The 16,475-nt window shown below is 41.4% G+C and overlaps 1 long non-coding RNA gene across 2 annotated transcripts in view; it reads right to left on the reverse strand.

The window, feature by feature from the left end:
• Positions 1-1,316: 1,316 nt before the first annotated feature.
• LOC111260783 (uncharacterized) overlaps positions 1,317-16,475 on the reverse strand; it is a 57,625-nt gene continuing 42,466 nt past the window's right edge. For both annotated transcript variants that reach the window (XR_002680548.2, XR_015311197.1), the window contains one exon: positions 1,317-1,412. This is a non-coding gene — a long non-coding RNA (uncharacterized LOC111260783). The remainder of the gene's footprint in view (positions 1,413-16,475) is intronic.

A 16,475-nucleotide genomic window follows, 5' to 3' on the forward strand; every position in this document is an offset into this window, starting at 1 on the left:
TACAACAACGAGAGCGAATGGACTTTAAACGAAAGAAGTATTGAAAACAATTGGAAGTTTCACCTTTTCATTGCAGCTGGTGTGACATCGACAATCAACACGCACGTCTGCTTCTCGACAAGAAGGAAAAGCTGCGCCGCGCATCGCTTAGCTGATCGAAAATTTCTCCATTAATAACCACGATGGAATACATGACGATCTGTAAAGTGGCTGCAAACGTTGCCAAAGCTGTTGACACTAGAGACTTCTCACTATCACAATTGGCCTTAGCCAGCTACCTCTCTCAAAACTTGATCCGCATTTAATGCTGATAGCTGAATAGTCTGAGACGCGCGGGCCTGCTGAATTCAGAATTTGTAAAAATGACGATAAAATCGTGTTGGGAGATTTCTTCACCATACGTGTCTAGCTTGACGCGTTCCATATTTCACACGCGTGTGAAGAGGCATCATACGACCACCCAATGCTAGTCAGTATCATCGCATAAAGTCTATAGAATTTCTGTGACCTCAAAAAATATCATAGTTCGCTAGAAATAGGAAACGGCAAGCACGAGTTTCCAGCTAAATAATGGATTACGCTAAAAGGAAGGTCAGATACACACGTTTCGGGCGATGTTGAGACACTGTAGTGCGCCGATGACAAAGCCACTGCAAGACAGCAACCAGATTAGTAACCCATGGCTTTCCTAAAAGAGAGTGGCAGGCCCGTCCTATCATGCCCACTTCCATTGTGAACATAAGAACGATTTCAGATATTAAAGCTGACTCTCAGTCTAAGATATACAGTGTATTTAGCATAAAAGAGACTGTTAACTTACCGTTCATGTACAACGTTCATGGCAATATTAAATCTATCCTTATGTGGATAGGATAACGAAATAAAGACCAGCATTGTGCAGAATATATCAGCTAAGAAGAAATATAAGCGTCTCTGTAGAACGAGTTGCACAGTCTTTGTCTTTTACATGGGCTCGCTAATTCCAACCATTTCATTATCTGGATATGAGTAACCCTTACCGAATATCTAAGTAGAACAGGCCACAGCTCGAGTTCAGTTGGTTTTAGAGATGTTTTTCTGTTAATAATGTGTTTTTTTTTTAATAGCAATATTTGTGTTTGCGTGCCAAAGAGCTATAGTAATATGTGGCTGCAGTCAAGAAGGTCGACCTTCTCATGCCGAGAATAAGTAATATCATTCATAGATTCATGGTTTTCTAGCCGGAATAGACTGCAAAGGCTACTGAGCAAATTCATATGGAACTTGTAACTGAAAAAGAAAAAGGGAGACATTTTAGGTGAGTTATCAATTTATTTACGGAGCTAGGAGATTCTGTTACTGGTCAGCCTTGATTTTTTCCGAAGTGTCGGCTATTGTTGGACGTAGCAACTGGGTTCACCTAACACGTAGGCCTGAAAGGGCATAATAATAATAATAATATTATCGTAAAGAAATTGTACAGATCCGCTGCGTTATCTATCGCGAGGGCAATAGCAATAATCAGAAACAATTTTGGAAATATATATTTAGTAAGTTACGCCCTCATTAACTCTGGCATGTCCTTTAAGTTGCTACATGTCATAAACACTGCTGTGTTGTTATCTATTTCCTAATACTGCATAGTGAAAACAAGCATGAAACATGGATTGTTCTGAACGCAACGATACGACAATCAGTGTTGTAGCAAACGATCGCTTCCAACCGAAATTTCTACACACCCATTTATGCGCAGCAAATTGTGCTTTAAATGAAATTATAATTACGTTGTAGTTGAGAGTAATGTTGAAATGAACAAATCGAAAGCACACTATAGAGAATAAGATCACGCATAAGAATGGTACGAATACAATGAAAAATCTATTTGGCATACAAGGTGACGTTGCTCAAGAAGTTCGCGTAAAACAGAAAACGTTTACGTTTTCACGTTTTCGCACACATAGGCTCAAACGCACTACATTTAGCTGGAGCGTGCTTCAGTGTATGCGATTTCTTTTCATTTAATACGATACCAGTTCCAATATCGGGCCTAGTAGGAAACAGTTACTGAGGCTTGGTCAAGAGAACGTAGAGATCCAGACACCGAATCGATAACCGAAATATTTGACAATCGTATCAATGATGGGCAATTTGACTAGTGCTCCCAAAAACCAATAAAGAATTACCATACAGTACACCGATGCCTTGTACGAAATTTTATATTGTCGCCTTCGTCATGCTCTCTTTAGGCCTACATTTGTACGCCTCGCGGTCAATAGATACGAGTTTTTGAACAAATATTGGTCACGAATGTAATGGTTCCTTCGGAGGGCCTGGCTTCTTGCGCCGGGCCTCATAAAATTCCTACAGAAGGTTCCTAAGCCTTTGTAGACAAGGAGCTACAGCATTCGAAGGCGAGCTTGTTTCAAGCTTCTTCATACGTCGGTCCCCAAAAATATTCCAGAAGAATCGTTGGCCTCGACATCTCTTCAGAAGCCTTCTGAAATCAACCATCTTGCGTTGCGAACTCGACCTACTCTTTGGACCCTGGAGATTTGCCACCTAATTTGGTCCTAAAAAGAACTTAAAAATTATATGCTGGGTCCCAACTGTGATACTCTGATTCTTTGTTTGCTACTAGAGGCTGTTAAAACCCAGATTCGTTCGTGGGTGTTTCACTGGACCATACGATAAAGTGTTCATTGCAAAAGTGTTGAATGAAAAGTTTCAGCATCTGCTTCATCGAACGTTGAAAACAGCACTCTTCTAGACAGAATATAATTGACTGCCTTGTTTTTCAATGCCAATTTCTGACATAGAAGAAAGAGAGTGAAAAATTGTCTTTATTGAGCTTTAGCTTCTAATATAACTGAATGCCCCATTTGTTCTTTAAAGGCCCGTTCAAACCGTAACCATAAGCCAATGGAACTGTGGAAAGTAAAGATATGTTTCCATGCAAGTGTAAACAAGTAATCGTTTCAAACCTTAATAGAAAATTACAAGTAAGTTATGAAATAAGTGTGTTAGATCTAACGTACTTTGTCCCCTAGAGTGCGATGCATTTCACACGGTTCAGATTCAACGTTTGAACAACTCGGTCGATACCCTACGTAACGGACTTAGGCGCGTCCTAGGAGAAAATATATTGCTTTTGGGCGTGCCCGTCATCATGTACCCCCCTCTACAAGGGAGGCTATGCAAACTATTTATAGTACAAATTATCTTTACTGTATTAGTATTAAGTTCCAGTTGTCCTTTCTTGGCTAAATCATATTTTAGTGATAGTATCCATATGGTACGCGTCGCAGTGCCTGTTTATTTACTATTTCGGCTATTCTTTCGTCAGAGCGAGTACGCTGCGTTTGTACTACCTGACATTAGGGCAAGTAACGTACATCACGGTATGTACGCGTTTCTTGAGTTTGTTGCCGCTCACCTGTCATGTTTTATCAGTATTGGTTAAAAAAACATTTCCACTCAAGTTTTTTTACAAACAGGCCTGGGGCGCCCCCAAAAAAGAACGATCTTATTATTGTATTTATTCATTATAGAACTCCTCTGTTTACCTTAGGAAAATTGAAGCATACCTCTGTAAGAGGTACAATTTTTATGTTAAAGCCCTTTTTTAGTTTCGATTAGATATACTTGCTAGTATGATGTAATCAGATTGGGTTATTTGTTGTTTCTAGCCATGTTACGTTAGAATTTCAGCAGGTTCTGTTCAGTATTACATAAATTATTGTCAGAGAACAGAAGGAAGCAGAAAAGCTTTAAATAAAATTTTATAATCACGACGAGCAGAAAGGTTAGAATATCGTGACAATCATTCGACAACGGGTGCAGCATTAATGGAGTCTTTAAGCCAATTACTACCGTAGATGTGCCAGTCTATGAACAAAAACGGCAAACTATAACATTGAGAAAAGCAAGTTTTCTTTTTTCAAACCAGAGCTGGTGAAAATCGGTCGCCTCAATTATGAGCGCTCGCCCATTTTTTTTTGGAAGACAAGTAAATGTATTGGGTACCCGTAGCTTCTGTCACTGTCGAATTGTCCATTTAGCCCTTACGGCAACCCTTGCGCACCTAACGGCAACTTTAATAGGTCATTGGCGAGCGAACATCGAAAGCCGTTGCCTCGTACTATATAAAGTTGTTACAACATTAAAGAAAAACAGTATTATCAGAGTAAGTGCTCATTGGCACCTTGTTATTAGCGCTCAAATCAGGTGAACAGACCGTAGCACGGTAATAACGAGCAAGCACTGCTATGTACTAACTACTTAGGGAACTTTTCCACCATGGCAAGAAAGAACATCAGCAACGTAGATGGCCTATTAACGACGAACCGGTCAATGTTTTTCCTCTGAGTCGGTAGACTATCAAGAAATAAAGAGGCTTAGAAAAAGCAAGTAACAACGTTTTTCTACCCAGCAATCGTTCATAGAACAAAAGTTATTTCTTTTGATAAACTTTTTTCGTGTCCATTTGAATGGCGCGCAACGGTAACCTGGGCCGTGCAATAGATTTTTGGGTTCTGGTGATGACTAATCGTAATAATAAAGCGTTGCACAACAGGTACGGCGTAAGCGTGGCGTCATCGATTTTCATTACAGTCTTTGCCATCGTTGAAACATTGTACCTCAATGACCGTGTGACGTTATTGAACTCTACTGCCTCTGGTGCTCGCGTGTTACTGGAGAATTTTGAGAACAAGAGATGGTTGTTGGACGTTATAGGGAAATAACGGCACCTTTTGCCTCGCACATCTATCTTATCTCTATAATGCAGTTCACAACGTATTAAATGCGTATTTCTCTGATCCGTCGGCTGGTCTGATTTAATTCTGTTGCTAGTAGACAAACGCGTGGTAAATGAAACCAATTAATTAGTGATCGTCCTGCCGTACGACCACCCGCCTGCAACGAGCACCGGACAATAGGCTCACATCTTTGTTTTAGGAACGGATCGTGGTATATGCAAAGCGTTGTTCAATAAAAAAAAAAACTGCTAAAGACCGTCATTGGACAGTAAGTCAGCGAAAAGCTATCTAAAAGAAATGTTCCGAGTTTTACATTTAGTGCTTTCAGTAGACTGCTGCTTTCCAGCTGACGTAAAACGTCTCTACGTCCGGATTTGAACCTAGACCAGGACGTGTCCCCAAAATCTAGTAGGCAAATATGTTACCCGTTGCACGATGACGGGTACCGCTTCGCATTGTATACCAGACTATCCGCCATTGATACGTTAAACATGATAAGTGTTAAATAAACAATGCCGCGTATATATCATTAGGCAACCAGATATGCCCGAAAAACGTAGCAGGTATATATATATATATATATATATATATACACTTTTCATCTTGGAGTGAGTGAACGTGATATAAACATCCGTGAAAGAGGATATGGAGACACATCTCCATGCCGACAAAGGAGACTCAGCCAAATGGTACCTACTATTCGGGCGTAGAAGACCGCTGTAACTATAGAATAACATCGACAATAGCATTATTTCGATGTAAAGTGATGAGAGGTCGACACCCAAAGCACGAATTTGACATCACAGGCGTGAGCATGTCTAATGCTGGTGCCTCGTGCCGCTTTCCTGCCAATTGTTCACTGATGATGATGATAATGATCATATCGCAGGTGAGTGGAGGGAAAACCAAGCGTATTAAAGCCAACAAGTCGTCAAGGCGACCTCAACAGAAATGTTGTAACGATTTGCCTTACCCCTGTGTATTGTCTAGACTATACTTCTATACATTTCTTTACACAGGCTTCACTATGCACCAGATGAAACTAAATGTGGACTTACCGATGCAACCGGCCATTTTGGCATGGATGCATTTTACATAAACTATTTTACCTCCGCATCGCTCCTGCCGGTCCGTTGGAAATGCAACGTGGCCATGTGATAATAACGTAAAACATGGGAAAAAGGTACGTGTTAGTGTATGGCTTGTCCCAAGCACATGCACCCGAACGATGGGCGCTCCGTGTATGAATGTAGTTGTGTGCACGTGACATTAGTATGAGTACCGTCTATTTGCCTGTGCTCACCCATGTGCATTGCACCGTTGTCAAGTTGTAGACACCAGCTGAGTGAAAACGAAGCGAACATGAAGATGGTGATAATAATAATACGGACGATGATGATGGTATCGGCAGCGTAGCTGAAGATCTATGATCTACTGCGGCTAGAATAGTGGCTTCGCCAATGTTGCCGCGAAGTTAGGTTGGTCGGTTCTCTCCGACTGCGGTTGCCTAATGCAGCGGTTCGGCTTCTGGCTGTTCCAACGCCGGCGGTGTACAATGAAATTTAAGATCACGCTACACCGACAGACAAAGCGATTCAACTGATTTTGCCGCCAATTCTGTGCCACCGGCCCTCAGCTCACTCTCTCTGTTACTCTTACTACTACTACCACTACTACTACTACTACTACTACTACTGCTGCTGCTGCTGCTACTACTACGACTACTACTACTACTACTACTAGGTACCTTCTCGCATATGCGCTCTTATCTAAAGAAGATTATAGCGTCGAAAGCAGCGGCATATAAGAACAGGACTTGTGGCCGGCGGGCTGACAAGTCGCCTGTCCGACGATGTATGCTACTTCTGGTAATGTTATGTTGCTCAAGCGGTGCTTGTTGTAGAAGCGCTCTCGTCGGCTGCTGCTGATGCACACCCCAGTGTCGGGGCCTGCCACTTGCCAGCGCTTGCCGCTCATCGGACCTTCTGACGGCCGTGTGTTGATGCTTTTGCTGCTGCCGCCGACGCCGCCGCTGTTGGTGTTGTTACTGCCTAAATGCTCTCTTGGTGTTGGCCGTGTCGGTACTCCAAAGGCGCCGGATACCGACCGCAGGCAGAGTGAACCTCGCCGTGAGCCAAATATAGGAGCAAAACGTCAGGGCACAATGTGCCACTTCCTGGGCCTCTTTCTAACGCCACCACGCAACAAGTCAGTGCATGTGAACGTAATGAGTAGCCAAAGACTAGTCGTCTCCGCGTATAGCAAAAAAACATGCAGTAACAACAACAATGGTGATAAAAGCAGACCATGCACACAGCATGGTACCTACATTAATAGTACCACATCACATCCTTACTTTGAAAACTAAGAAAGATTAAACAATCCGTCCGCGTACAACGTTTTAAGTTAATATTTTTGGTAGTAACGGTACACACTTTGGGAACGTATGCGACCCTTGCTCTGTTCTAGATAAAAGGAACTAAATAAAACTAATTTTTCAAATGCTAATCTACGGCGCATAAATCATCTATATTATGCCGTCTTCGAAAAAATATAGACCCTGGATTGTTTTACTCTAATTCTGGACTCAATGAGAGGCCGAATGTGTCAGCATATATATATATATATATACACTTTACGAAAAGGTCATCTTACGAGTTGGTCTTCAAAGACTCAGACGGTTCTATATGAAACTACACTGCAGACAGTGTACATAATATTCATAAGTCATCCCAACTGTATATATATATATATATTTTAGCTTGTTAGAATATTAAGCATAGAGTGATCAGTACAAAAGGACCTTCAGTGCTCACTTATTTCTACGAGGAATAAGCTGTACACTTCGTAATATATAAACTCAGATATCGTGACTCGTACGGAAATAATATTACAACACAATAGGCCTATTGGCAGAATTATATATAATACATGATTTCTATTATTTACATAGGTAGGAAAGGAAGCTCCAAACCGACGCTGAACGGCCGGAAAGAGGATGTCTACTACTAGACTCGTTGTTAGTAGCTGACGCGGCTGTCGCAAAACGTAGTCCTCCGACGGTAGCGACGAAGATATCAAGAAGACTTCGACGCGATCGTACGTTAAACAAGCGAGCAAGATAACACGCATCGTTCATATATTCTCAAGAGGGAGTAATTTGTTAAAGATGATTAAGTCATCCACAGAAAATCTACGACTACTGCGAAACACTGCTCTGAATAGCATCGCTAAATGACCTGAGCCCTACAGGATATTCTCTGATAGCCACCTCCCACTTTGGCTAAATGCATAATGTAAGACCGATAGCAGTAGCGTTTTAGATTCTAGGATGAAGCCTTCTATACCTGTAACTTTCTCAGCGCTGCAATAATTACGTGGCACTTGTGCGCTTCAGTTTGCAAGTAAGCCTGTGCCACTCGCATACGAGGCCGTTTCGTACCTAACCTTTCAGCGAATTATTAAACTGTGCAAACGGTAAGTTGATAAAACCAGAGCACCAATCCAATGCCGACCTCTATCCGCGATGGCCTGAGCTGTCATGATCAGTGTTCATCCTAGACATTCTATTATTTAAAGTAAGATCGAATGCTGCGAAACGAAAGCTGCGACAAGATCCAAAAAAGTTATAGGATACACCTGTTCACCCTCGATCACATAGGTAGGTTAACGTAAATTTTGTTAACCGCGACTCACGACGACGTCACGACGAACTGGCTGGATGAAAAGAACCTAGCTCTTCTAAGATATCTTTCAAATAAATAGTCGCATCGTACCAAAAGCCGAGACAGATCGTTGAGATATAAACTGCGAACACTTACGTTTGTCCTTGGACAAACCAGTGCCATGGCGTTCCTCAGTAGAGCTGCAAAGGAATCGGCCAGTGATTCTGCTAGTCATTGCAAGGGCATTTAGTGAAAACTTCAGTAAATTTGTTGTTTTAGCCTTCGAGAACCTCAAGTACGTTGACAAGATCTGCGTAAACGACACTTGGTTTGCTTGCCAAATTATTTCCAACTCCGCGCACGTTTAGTTGTCGTGAAATATCTATCGAGATTCTCACAACTTTAAAACAGTGTCTTCCAGTCGAGTTCAAGCACACCTTTCTATTTCTCTTTACCAGAGTATTTTTAATACAATTAAATCGTTTCACCTGGCAGAAGTTTGAATCTACTTCTATAAAGCAATTTTCGATTGAGTTGCTCATCTTGATCATACTTTCTTCCTGAAGTTCAAACTCATCCTTTGATAACATGCGCATGGCTTGTTAATGTTCCGCAAAAGTTCTAAAAGGCAAAATGTAGACTCAAAACATATTGGGATTATGAAGAAGAGCCTGCCTCATCCGCGGCCAACCCCCTATCGTGGTCATAATATAGCTGTTTGTCGAATGCTTTAAATGTAAAATTGGTGTCAGATGCATCACAAATTTAAAGCTAGTTCACCTTCCATGCCCGACCTGGGGGCAGATTTACCGAGTGCCCACTGGAGTTTCAAGTTTGAGCAAAGATGATAAGTTTTTCTTTCGCTAACCATAACAGTAATGTCAGAATGGTGAGAAGTCAACAGCTAGCAATGACTAGCTTTAATCCAATAATAATAATGTATACGACCTGTTCAAACACTATAAACGCATCCCACACAACTTTCATTTTGTATTCATATCGATAGTCATTAACGAAAAGGGTCATGCAAACCGAAAAGGGTTTACCCCAACTCGATTTTTAACTTGGCTGCCTTCTTTGGCGTGGAGCTATTGATGTCAATGACAGCGTCCCCGCAATGCTGTAGCAATAACGTGTTTGCCCACCAACCAACCAAACAAACAAACATTTGTGTTCAATACAGTCTGCGCTTTGACATAACATGATTACGCGTTTACAATAAATACAAATGAAGCCGTCTAGATTTGAATCAGAAAAAGGTCATCGATCGAGTAACCTTTACTCCTGCTAGGCGTCTGCAGTCATAATATGCCCTTAACCTGATTAGACGTTGAAGGAATGCAGCAGCATCGACTCCAATGTTGTAGATAAAACAATTGAATTAGCTTTAAAGGATCATTTTTGTCCGATGAACGTAAAACGACTGGCCATTTAATCAGAAAGAGATAACTTCTTCCAACTAATTTCCTACAGTTATGAAAAGGAATGTTAATTTGGTTAAGTTTATCCTTCGCTTGAAGGTACGATCGCTTTCCAGTCGGCAGTTGGAATCCCAAGAGGTCCGTCTTGGGATGTTTGCAACGATATGCACGCCCCTTTTGTGGTAAAGATGACCTACCTACTTATTACTGTTGTTACTTTTTTTTGTATTTAGTGTTGGATTGTTTCACGCGAGAAAGTTTGACGTGTTTTCGATCTAGCAAAGGATGGGTCCAAGGCTAAAAACGCATAGGGCAAAAACGAGCTCGATGTATAACTAGGTTCTTAACGGCCTGGCTTAGACGGACAACTTAAATCCGTTCTTATTATCTTAACATCTTGCTGAGAAGTCTCTTTGACTGAATGGAGAACGCCGGATAAGTTAGTGCAAGCTACCTTGTATGTAGACGACTTGATCATATACAGGTCGAAAGGGTTCCGAGTACTTAAGCCGAACTTCAGCCCGGCTGTACATGGTAATCGCAAGATTCGGACAGACCGTGAACCCGACGCAGGCAAAGCCGATGAGGTTTTGCAGGGGAGGCAGGATAGCGGCTACTGGCACCTTATGCCTCGCCGTTGTGTTGCCGAGGGCTACCCTTCACTGCGCACGCCGCCTGAGGACGCAGGAAGTTAGTATTGGTTGCATGGGCGACCGAAAGCGGTCGCTTTTCGCAACCGCTCTCAGCTTGTTTAGCGTCGGAACAGCTCCGATAAGAACGTATGCAGTACGTGTCATGCAGAAGGATCCTACGGGAGAAAATAGCTGACCCGGCACTGCTGTCCGAGGGTTTAGGCCGTCGCTTTGATCTCCTAGCAAAGGAAGCCTCCAAAATCAACCTTAGGTACTGACAGTAAAAAGTTTAGGGATACCAATAGGATTTCTTTGCTTCGGGTTCAATGACGAACAGCAGGTGGAATGGGACCTGTCGGCTAACACACCCGCTTTGTCGTAAATAGATTTCATTATACATTCATAGGCAGGAAAGCAGATTTCCACAAGCCTGACAACATTGGTGGATGCTTCACTTGCGAAACAAATTGCGATAGATATGGTGATGCTCGCCGTCTCCTGCTACCACCTTGCCAGGACATATGGTAGGTCTCTTAAATTAGTTTTACAAGCTTCATGAGTCTCGTATAACGAATAGGGCATAGTATGCCGAATGTTTCTATATGGCCACATTTATATTTCTATGATATTTCCGCCTACTATTAGCGAAGATGAAGTGAGATCTATTCTTGAGGGGCGAGTCTTTAGTAAATTAAAAATGGTGCCGAAATAGGGTGCATCAGTGTTGTCAACGTTACACTTTGCCGAATGAATCAAGCATGTAATTAGAGTGGTTGCGATCGTGTATTGGTAGTAATATATTGATTATGTATTGCTGTGTCATTCAACAAGTATTAGTTAGAAACCAGGTATAGCGTTTGCCAAGTGTGGCCAATATCGTGACAAAGTTCTGTGTATTAGTTGAATATGGAAAACGAGGCCGAAGTTGACTGAGGTAATAATATCTGCAAAAAATTGGATGAAAGCTGCAGGCACTTGAATGTCTAAATAGTCGGACATAGGACTTATGCCGCGCTTTCTCCATCGTTCGATAACAATTCTATTCATTATCTTAAAATTTCATCATGCAGCTCTTGAAAATTATGCTGAGATATACTACAGTATGTTCGAAGTAAATTGCCCGTCATGGTGTAAATAGGAAGTTTCGATTATGAGCGAAGATCAGGCACCGGCTAATATCTTATATTTGTAAACGCAGTATATAAATCTTCGCGCCAGATCCTCCGCTCGATTTCCTTGTTTGCTCGAAACCGACGGTCAACCCAGTCCCCATTCTTCCGGTCTCCATTCCCTCGAGAAAGCTCAAATGAGATTCTCATGAGATACAGCGGGAAATCCATTATAAATTGAAAGACCTACAAGACTCATTAATGTATCGCAAAGCGTTGTTTCTAAACATTCAGAATATTGATGAAACAATTACCGGGCTTTTTTTTCGAAATAAGTCTATAGCCAGCTGGATCATGTAAATGAGCTTTAACGATTAGTTTTCTTTTGGGTGATCTGCTCTTTTCGCCACCCTTCTATTCACTAGTCCTTGTGGGTCATTGTCGTTGTCGGAACTTTAGGCCTGCTAACTGAGCTTACATCAAATTTACCGGATTATCCTGAATCCAGTGTATCAAAGCGACATTTGAACAGTTTCTCTCGAGCCGCACTCGTTATACCGAAGTTCTCTATACTCTTATATATACACCTATACTCTTAGAAAAGGCATTTTTGAACATGACCTATGAGCGGTTCAGGTATCGGATTAAAGCTGTGATTAAAAAGAAAAAGCTGTGTCAGCCGTTAAATGGAATACTTGAATCCGGAAGGAATATTATCTATTATTAAATATATCCGGAAGCGAAATCGATTTGGCATAACTGATCCGAAACTTTCTTTATGTACCAATCTTAACGACTCGCTTGTCGCAAAAAAAGTGAAGAAAGCCAATCATCAATTTCGTTTACAGTTCTGTATAACCTCATCGGTATTATTTAAGCGCATATAACATCTTTGGGACAGATGATAGTCAACATTTGAAGTACGCTATAGACTGGATCTCCTGATTGCAGCAAGGAACACGAGCTACTTCCAGTCTCAAGCGGCTTGCGGTGGTCCCTGCTCCTCGGTTCACCCTATCCGAGGAGAATTTCTTGTAGTCATCTATAAAGATGAATCAGAAGGGGTAGATCGAAGAAACGATAGCTGTCGCACTCGGTCGGAACCGATCGAAACGCGAAGAATCTAAAGGAAGCACATAAAAAGGACAAAGGTGCATAAGGACGAGGTGGATGACTCAATAACGCCCATAGAACAGACAATGTGTTCAAACTATGACAGCACAATACTAGCATCAGCGAAAAAGGTTCTCACAGTGCCCTCAGTAGGCTCTTGTCCTCATCTAACTTGCCAGGTGGGCGGGCCATGCGTGCAGCGAGCCATTGACCAGGACAAGGGCCCAACAGTCTGATGTTAGCAACAGCAGCAAGCATGACGTTTGCAAGGACCCTATGCGCGTTGTCTCTCTTTTGCCACAAGTAGATTACGCGAATACCCGTTGTATGACACAGATAAAAGTCGCATTTTTTATCGCTGGATACCCAACACTGGATACGTTTCTACGCTAAGCGAACGCCACGTTATTATTGTATTATACACACAAAAAAGATTACCTAATGTCATCTTAGCTGAACTCACTATTGGATAAATATCGATCCAGAATAAGGTAAAAGCAATTTGTTTTAAGTGTATTTATCCTTTTGGAACAATAGCTAGAGAAAAAGGAGAGTATGTGTCACCTAAGTTGCTTGAACTTTGGCGATTGATGTGCTAAGAACGGCTGTATCCGGCAATACCAAAAATAGAAACTATTCCTTCTGCTGACTGGGGTTAATACTGAACGATTTAGTGCTTTGTAACTCCTGTAAGCTAGATACGACTTTTGCGGCCCTGAACGTGAACGTAGCGCGTATCTACGGTGATCATTGCTTTTCTGTGTCTATACGATAGAGCATTAAAATGAATTAGCAGAAAAAAACAGATCTTATTCAGCAAATACACTATTTGCATTAGATCAATGAGTTTTCTGTAGCAATTGACTGCCTTGCAAAGCTCTTGAAGCGAGTAAACTATAACTTGATAATAATAGTAATAATGGATAGCTGTGCCAAACGGTAAAGCTATGCGATGAGTACTATCCAGTTCGTTGCAGATCTATAACGCGTCTCTAGCGCATTTTGCTTTTAAATAAAAAAAGATAGTCAAACCCGTCTGGCCCGTACGATCAAGAGCCACCAGCTGAATTGTATGATATAATCAAATATATTGTGATGCGGCGAAAACATAAGAGAGTTACGTTCTCTAGCCGATAAAGCTTATTCGTTGATCCTGCCGTCTAATGATTGCACAGTCAAGTCACCCGTGTGAATGAACGTGAAGTTACTCTAACAGTACGAGGGCAATACCTGGAGAACGCCACTATCTGTACAACGGTGACGTTTGTCATACAATGAAGCCCCAAAACGATCTTGCTTAGAGGCAGTTCAAGGAGCCATAAAATTTCACCCCCATGGTGAACTGTGGTAATTGTTGCGATGATTGTCTTCAGTTCGGTGAAATTCGTGTATCAGCTCACACGGAACGCTGCGAGGTTTTTGGAAAGTCAACTTATTTCAAACTAGTGGGGCCGTGTTTGACCGCTCGGTTCGCATACGGATTCCTTGTCGAACGAAGCAGACATCATCGATAACCGGTGTCCCCGAAGCTCGTTCAAAGTTGCCAATATTAAGTTCTAACTCAGCTAAAATATAACTTACGCTACAATACAACGTTTGCCAAACAGTTGGCTATGTTCTGTTAATACAGCAACGTTCATGAAAGGCGTCCGAATTCTCAATTTCACGATAGAACACTTTTGGCTGTAACAGTTTACCTATGAAAACGCTTTTTGTATCACAAAAGGTAAATGCACATTTCTTAGCTAAGATAATACAACCATTCCCAGTATGTATGTGTACATATATATGTCTGTGCATTGTTTCTAAAGGACGTGCTTGACAAGCCTTGCCATTAACCTTGACAATTATCATTTTCTTTTACAGTCGGTACGGCGGACACGTTGGCAAAAAGCTCTGCTTTGTAGTAACGTTCAGGCTAGAGGACCGGTACATCTACAAAAACGTTTTGTGCAAATAACGGAAGGCAAGTTGTTTTGTTCGCGCTGCAGTTGTTCAAGGGACGCTCTCTTTGCTGTTCCTGCATTTGACAGGATTACTTGGGCAGGATACAAACAGTTTCGTCGGTAATTGACTGACGGTGCCGGCATTTGCGTGGACGTCGTTAAGAGGTTAATGAACACCGTAATCGCTTAGCGCATGCTGGATGTTGCATTCTATCTGTCTTTTACAAGATTGTGTAACATAATATCACTGTTTACTCCTTGTTAGCCATGTGTTTTTATGGCAATTTATGACTCTTGATTTCGACTGGATACGTACTCGAATTTAGACTTGCCGTTTAATGAAGCTTTGGGTCTATCGCGATATTCATAAGCTACAGGAGCAAATGATGCCGCCAGCAGCCGACGACAACTGTAACTTTGTACTAACCGCGGTGGCGTAAACCCACTAAACAAAGCTAGGATAACGCTCGCCTATTAATCTGACTATGGAAAACTGTTCTTACATACGTAGTCGTAGAAATTCAGTCTGAAAAATTAATCAGAAAATTATTTTTTCAAGAGTATACCGAAGTCCTTTGGTAGCTGGACGGTAGCTGTACTTGAATTAGAATCCGTTGGATATTTCAATTGAGCCCTGCTTACCAAAATTTGCCTAAAGTCCTATCAGTCATCGTCGGTGCCCTAAACGGGTGATACTCTTATAACGTAAGATACGCCGGCAAAAAATAACATGATATTGGTAGCTATTGAACTCTTTTTCGGAACTATAATACCGTAAGCTTGCATCATCACTATATGTTGATCACTACTCATCTCATTTAGACATAAGCATCTCTACAATAAAAAAAAACATGCTTAAAGGCACAATCTAATGAAATTTAATTGGTTTAAGCTTAATTAAATGTTACATTGTCAAAAATTCCTATACTAGATACAAAAAGTTCGCTCTTAAAGATTTACGCTTCCACCAGCGTCACGCAAGCTCGATTTGTACCAGCAACGTTATTGCTAGGACAAATCTGTGACCGAAAATAATGTTCTCCCGCCAATTATGCAGAAGTAGACTTTTTTGGCTAGCCCTTTGATTAACAGCTCAGTGTATCAACTGCCTGTAAAATTTTAGTTTCTTATTTCCTAGTGAAGGTCAAAAAATAGCCGTTGCTACCACCTGTTGAAGTAACTTGAAGAGCTATTTAATTTTAGTGCAAAGCTAATTTCTCCAACTGACTACCTCACAGAATCTATGAAATGCCATCTTGCACAAGTCTAACCACGAGCTCGCTATGGGGGAATAAAATTTGTAAACTTCAACTTAAGATGTGATAATTAGTAAAATAAACTTCCGACATTTGGACATGTGGAGTGGACGAGATGAAACCAGAGGGAACGTTTGATTAGTACATGGTCACCCCTTGGGCAACCGTTTAGAACAGTAAACTTGTGACGTATGCTTTTATTTACCAAACCTGTCACTTCTATTCAACAACCCTTGACGTTAACTTTTCATAGCAAAGCTCTTATGAATTTACGCCAATATTTTCGTACGTAGCTATTTAGCAGCTAAGTAGACCTAAAAAGCAGCTATTTCGTACCCGTTCATTTCATGAACGTCTGAGTCATGCCGCCGCCTAATTTGGTGCCCTTTTTTTTCAGCGCTCTTGTAGAAGTATGATTGTCAATACAATGAAATAGGTCCATCTGTTAATACGCGCACGTACACGTATCTGTGTGTATGTATGGCTATCGTTCTGAGCGGTGCTTATTGCTATTACTATCACAAGCGGTTACTGCCTCCTTGCTGGCTAACAAGCTTAAGGAGTGAAAGAATCATGTAGTTCATTGACAAGTAGTAC

Source organism: Varroa jacobsoni, unplaced genomic scaffold, assembly GCF_002532875.2.
Source record: "Varroa jacobsoni isolate VJ856 unplaced genomic scaffold, vjacob_1.0 scaffold_476, whole genome shotgun sequence".
NCBI lineage: Eukaryota > Metazoa > Arthropoda > Arachnida > Mesostigmata > Varroidae > Varroa > Varroa jacobsoni.